The sequence below is a fragment of the Nannospalax galili genome, unplaced genomic scaffold (genome assembly GCF_000622305.1).
Source record: "Nannospalax galili isolate Female #2095 unplaced genomic scaffold, S.galili_v1.0 scaffold362, whole genome shotgun sequence".
In the NCBI taxonomy this organism is placed as follows: domain Eukaryota; kingdom Metazoa; phylum Chordata; class Mammalia; order Rodentia; family Spalacidae; genus Nannospalax; species Nannospalax galili.
This window is the reverse complement of record NW_008348785.1, coordinates 1472638-1479440: the sequence shown is the minus strand read 5'-3', so window position 1 is coordinate 1479440 and position 6803 is coordinate 1472638. Positions and strand designations below refer to the sequence as shown.

The 6803-nt window shown below is 47.5% G+C and overlaps 1 pseudogene; it reads left to right on the top strand.

Moving 5' to 3' along the window:
* The first annotated feature begins 4319 nt into the window (after nucleotides 1-4319).
* On the top strand, nucleotides 4320-4456 carry LOC115072493 (annotated as a pseudogene).
* Nucleotides 4457-6803: the final 2347 nt, after the last annotated feature.

The window sequence follows — 6803 nt, the reverse complement described above, 5'->3', positions numbered from 1 at the left end:
TATTTATTTATTGAGATAGGGTCTCACGTAGTCCAGGCCAGCCCAGAACTTGCTATGTAGTCAAGGTTAGTTTTAAACTTCTGGTCCTCCTGCCTCCATCTCGCAAGTGCTGGGATTATAGGCATGTGCCACCATATCTGACTCATGTTTGATGTTCTAGCATATTATTTAAACATTTAAAAACTGTTCTTATGAAGAGACAGTTCTTGAGATAGGAAGGCATTTTATTTAAAACACTTCTTAGTTTGGTAAATATTGAAGAGCTGAGCGTGCAGTACAAAGGCCTCTAAGTTCATCTTACCCAGGATGCTGCCAACATCAGGAACGGGCCCTTTTAGGCCCATTGGCAGTCCCTGAACCACAGGCTCATCCGATACTGTGGCTAGGATTCTAACTACCCTTCTAGTTTTGGCTTCCCTAGCCGACCCTGGGTACCTGAGGCATTCCGTGCCAGGCATAATGGGCCAGCTGGGGACACAGCAGGGAAGATCACTGGCTCTGCAGAATAGCATGGGGTGAGGGTGATGGTGGATAGGAGGGAGGAAGGAGGTTAAAGGTGAACAAACCGCCTGCTTCCATAGCAGCCAGGACTGTATTAAACCCAGACAGAACCATGGCTCATTTTTTCCGGAAAACGTTCCACATGGTCCCATCACTCTGTGGTGAAAACCACTCCATCACCCAGGTTATAGGCCCTTAGACTTGAGACCCTGCTCTCCTTCCTGACATACCATGACTTCTTTCGTAGTCTACCCCTGGCTGTCCGGAGGCTCCCCACCTCTCATCCAGGCCATTGCACACACTGTTTGCTGTGCCCAGAACATCCTTCTTGCTGTCCTTGCATCTCACTCCCTTTGTCCCTCTCTAACTCTCTTCTTCCTTCAAGATACAGGTCAGATCTCCACCTGGCTCTGTCAGCCGTTCCCAACCTGCCACAGGCTTCCTTACCCTGCTGTCTACTTGAAGCTCTTGGTCTTTGTACCAGACTCCATCCCGGAGGTGGGGCAACATGTATTCAGTGATGCATTGCCAGTAAGCCAGGCATGGTACCTGGCTTGTACTATGCACTCAGAAAATGTTTGTGGGTGGATGATGGGTGATGGATGATGGATGGTGGATGATGGATGATGGATGATGGATGGGTGAATGCATGCATGCATGGATTGATGGGTGAGCAAATGCATTCATGCATGGATTGATGGGTGGGTGAATGCATGCGTGCATGAATTGATGGGCAGGTGAATGCATGCATGCATGGATTGATGGGTGCATGAATGTATGCAACACATGAATAAATATACAGATGGCTGACTAGGCAAACTGGTGCTTCAGGTTTCCTGCCTTAATTCATTAACCTCTCCTGGGTCAGAGCCTACCCTGTACCTCAGTCTTAGACTGCATTCATGTCTCAAACTGCAAGCCAAGAAATAGTCCCTATGTCTCAGATAACTGAGTCAGTGCCTCCACTGTACAGTGCCTCCTCAGTATACCCAACTTCCACAGTGCTTTGACCTTCCCCCACTCTGGGCCAGTGTCCTCAGTACCTGAGTCCCTTTGGGGTTCTTCCTGGTTCAACTTTTGGGTCCTGTCTGAGGGAGGTTCAGAATGACCCAAGGTTAGGAGCTGCTCTAACTGCATGGAATGGGCAAACATGCATGCAGCCACTGCATTTCATCCCATAAGACTCTGGGGTCTTGTGTGGCATTCCTGCCTGCATCACAATGAATGAACTTCATGGTTCTCAGGTGCCGGTGATTTCTGGGATTTCTGATCAAGCTGCATCATTCTAATGTTCAAACTACTGTAGGCCAGATCAGTCCCATCTGACTCCCAAGATTCATACATTTACTTGGAGAATGAAACAAGGCAAACATATCCCACTGCCTTGAGAGATAAAAAGAACAGGCCACTAGACAGACCAGTCTTCCTGCCCAAGAGTCCACCCCACAGCACCTGCTCCTACAAAGGCAGGCAGAATAAAAGCATTTCCCCCGGACAGCTTGAATTGACTTTTAGAGGAAGACTGCAAATACAAAATTCCCCTTTATTCCTTTGATGAGGATTCAGTTATTCACAGTCAAAAAAATTATTAAGTGGAACATTCTGGAAATGAGTTTTGAAATGCACGCGATTCTGAGTAGAGTGAATTCTTGTGCTGTCTGGCTTGGTCCCCCTTGCGATGTGAGTCTTCTATTATTCACTGAATCCACTCTGTATATGCTGCCTGTCCAAGAGACATTGTCACAGCATCAGAGTGCTTGTGACAAAATAACCCTTATTCTACTCAACTTGCCCCAAAATCTCAAGAGCAGCAAAGGTGGTCGGATCTGCCAAAGAGAAGCCAGGAAGTGTTTCCTGTAAATGAAATGGTGACATGATGAAAGGGCCATAAGGAGAGAGAGAGAGAGAGAGAGAGAGAGAGAGAGAGAGAGAGAGAACACATCACCCATTCAGCTCACTTTCATTAGTGTTTTGCATAATTGTTCTATGCCTAGCTTATGAATTATACTCTGCCATGGGTGTGTGCATAGGACAGTCACAACACACATGACATATATGAGATTCTATGATGGGTAATCTTGATTATCAATGTGATGGAATTCAGAGTTGCCTAGGGGGTCCCTGTGGGTGTGTCTGTGAGGACATTTTCAGAGACATGTAACTGGAGTGGGAAGACCCACCTGGGCATGGTGGCACCTACTCATGGACCAAGACTCTGGGTGGAATAGAAGGAAGAAAGGGAACTGAGCACTGGTATTCATCTCTTTGCTTTCTGACTATGGACGCGTTGGGACCTGTTGCCTCACACTCTCCCGCCCTGATTTCCCCGCCGTGGTAGACTGTATCCTCAAACCATTAGCAAAAATAAACCCTTCCTTCCTCAAGTTGCTTTACTCAGATGTTTTGTGACAGCCACGGAAATGTAACTGATATGGGCTACACACTGCCCATATCAGGTTCCCACTGGTGCAGGGGACGGGGGGGGGGGACCTCCTTGGGGACATCTGTTGTAAACATGGGGGAGCGATGACCAACCAGGTCAACACTAAGTCTTATGGGTTTTTTTGTTTCATTTTTTTTCCAAATTAACACATGTCCTATTAGGACTCAGAAGGAAAGTGACAGAAATCTGCCTTTAAGGAGCTCAAGTTACAAAAAGAAACCCCTAAAAACCTCAAATCCAGGGGAAGGGTTTGGTGTAACAGTTCTGAGTCTTCTGTCCAACTCTGAACTGGGGTACTATCACTGATTTATTTTGATCACACACATAGCCATCCCTATCAGAAGAAGGACAGGAACAGTGCCAGTCAGCCAGCGGCAGAAGCCCAGGTCAAAGCAGAGCAGGAAAGCTTCTCTTAAAGTTGATGTGGAATGCCACCCAAGCCTGTGAGTTGAAGACCTGGTCACCAGTACACAGTGCTCAGAGGTGGAGCCTTGAGGAAGTAAGTGAATCATTAGGGCTCTGATCTCATCAATGACTTAATCCATTCATGGGTGCAAAGTTTGATGGGCTGTGGAGAGATGATAGGAACTTGGAGGAGGGACTTATGTTAGGAGGGAAGTTCCTGGGGACATGCCTTTGAAGTCACTTTGTCCCAGGCCTTCGCTTTGCTGGCTCTTCAGCTTCCGGATTGTGGTAGGGTGAGCAGCTCGTCTATCACATGGTCTCTCCACAGTGATATTCTGCCTTACCACAGGCCCCAAAGCAGCTGGGCCAGCTACGCAATGATACCTTTGAAATACTGAACCAAAATAAACCTTTAAAGGTGCACACCTTTAATCCCAGCACCTGGGAGGCAGAGGCAGGGAGATCTCTGTGAGTTCAAGGCCAGCCTGGTCTATACCGTGAATATCAGGCCAGCTGGGGCTACAGGAAGACCCTGTCTCAAAAACAAACAAAAACCAAACTGTAGCAGAAGGATTTTCTTGTGCTCTTTCCTTGAGCTCTGTTCCTTGCACATCCCACTTTTCCCTGCTCTCTGGCAGACAGTATTGCAGACTGCAAAAATAACTACAAGAAGTTATTAAGTGGCTATTTAGGGCTTGAGGGTATTTAAAGAGAGAGAAGAATTAAAGGTAGGTGTCTGTGACCCTCACAGGGCTGATGAGATGACTATCTCAGGAATAATAATATTTTTCAAAAATATGACCATTTGGGCCTGGAGAGATGGCTCAGCTGTTAAGAACACTGGTTGTTCTTGCAGAAGACCCAGGTTCGAATGCCAGCACCCACATGGCAGCTAACAACTGTCCCTAACTCCAGTTCCAGGGGATATGACAGCCTCTTCTGTCCTCTGCTAGCATTGCACGACACGGGTGCACTTGCCTGCGGGGGAGATACCATGATCACGAAGGTGGTTTTCCCAGGGCGAGGCTTATCCATTGCACTCTGGATGTGCTGACCCCTGCGATTTCCCCAAATGCGGGAAAGTTGACTGAATAATTTGTGGTACACATACACATAAAGTTAAAAAGAAATAAATAAAAAAAATTTAAAAGTTAAAAAGAAATGACCATTCATCACCAATGGTCTTAGCTTGACTTTTTGATGTTTATTTTTGCTTTGTTTTGAGCCAGGATGTTGCTATACAGTCCAAGCTTATCTCTAACTCCCAGTCCCCCGTCTCGGTGTTTTGGTTTGGGCACAAAATGCCCCTCATGGGCTCATTTGGTCCTCATCTGGTGGTGTTGTTTGGGAGGCTGTGCAACTATTTGGACATGGAGCCCATCGCAGACATGGGCCACTGGGCGTGAGCCTTGAAGGGGACGCCTGCTTCCAGTTCCCACCTGAGGTCTCTGCTTCCAGCTCAGCTAAGATGTGAAGAAGCCATGCCCCAAGCTCCCACCACCCCAGATGCCATGATGGCCTGACTGTACCCTCAAACCATGAACCCAAAACATTCTCCTTCCCTAAGTCACTTCTGCCTGAGGACAGTTACTGATGCATCCGTTCTTCCTGGTGCTGAGATCACAGGTGTGTACCACGGAGCCTGGCTCTGATCTTTTAAATAAACCAGACTGCAACTTTGTTGCCAGCTGTGGTCTCTTGAGCCTTGTGAGTTCAGGCAGAACCAGGGTTTTCCAGAAGCACTCCCAGCTTTAAATGCAGAGAGAACTGTACACCCAGAGTGTACAGTAATCCACAGAGCAAAACCCACAGGCTCGGAGCTGCTTAATTGAAATTCACATCCAAATTGAATTCTGGCTTAGTTCAACGTGACTACTACCAGTGATGAAAATAAATCCCTGGTCACACAAGGAGAGTGATTGAGTGCAGCTTGTTTGCTGACACAGAAATGACATTTCAACTGAATTACATCGTCTCCGGCTAACAGAGCGAAATTCTCTGCTGTTCTCAGACTTCGATTTACTTTTACTCCCACGGCAGTAGGAACAGGTCCGGGGTATTCTCAGTGGCTCAGGAAGCAGTTCCCACCTGCTGCCAAGTTTGGCTCTGGGCTTCCTCAGCCTCCAGTGGGCCTGTTTCCCTTAGAACGGAGATACAGGATTGCAGGTGCTGGTCATCCATGCCCTCCCCGTTCCTCACCCTGCACCACCAGGCCACCGCATCCTCAGTGCTGCCTTTAGAACCTCTTTGGTCACTAGCTGCTGCAGACTATGCCCATTCCTTACTTGGACAGCCGTGTTTCTAACTATTATCGCCATTAGACTAGAGCAACGTTTAAAATCCAGTGCCCCATGTGTCATGTCTGCAGCTCTGGCCCACTCATGGCTTCCTGCCACTCCAAGACCAGCACCCCTGCTCTCTACCATGGGACTCCCATTCCCCACTGGAATGCACACCCTTTAAAGGTTTTTTTTTGACAATGTCTCGCTCTGTAGCTCAAGTCAGCAGGTAGCCCAGGCTGGCCTCAGACTTGTCATAATCCTCCTGTCTCAGTTCCTGAGTGCTGGGGGATATATGCATAAGTCGCCATGCTTGGATAGAATCCTTTTCTGAACCTCTCCACCACCACACATTGTACCCAGTTATTCATGCCTCCTCTGTACTTCCTGAATACCCCATACCCATTCTTGCCTCAGGGCCTTGGCACCTGCACGCCTCTTTCTGATCCTCTCCTGACTCACCATGCAGATGACTGGGAAAAAGCCTTCCTTATTGTGATTTCCCTAGATACCTCCTGCTGGGCTTCATTTCCATCACACTCACTGTGTGTATTTTTATGTATCTATGTGTATGTGAGTGCAGGTGCTTGTGGAGTCCAGAGAGGGTGTTGGAGACCCTGGACCTGGAGTTATAGGCCCTTGTGAGCTGCCCTACATGGGTACTGGGAGCCAAACTGGGGTCCTCTGCCAGAGCAGTACAGCTCTTAACTGCTGAGCCATCTCTCCACAGCACCCTCATCCCTGTCTCCTTTTTGCTTTCACGCCTGTTCTCCGTGGCCCCAACTCTGAGTAATCTTCTTGAAAGCAAGAATGTAGCTGATCTCAGTCACCATGATTAATTAAACACCTGCTGGATACCTAGTAAATCTGAGTAGATGAACGTTGAGTTGTAAGATGCGTTTTGGGGTTATGGGGGCTTGGAGAATGGTACTCTGGAGAGGAGTTTCACTTCACTCAGTGGCCCCTCGGCTTCTAAGACTAGCTCCCTGAAGATGGGGTTAATCTCTGAGTTATAAAAGGCTCCCTCTAACACTCATTAGGACCAGACACGTGAAAGTCTTATTTCTAGAAAATGGAAAGAAACGCATGAGTCTAACTAAATGTCAATTGCTCTAAGATGTAAAAAATATCTTCAAATTCTCCATTTGCTCTTTTGAAGAAGAAACTCTTGTCAA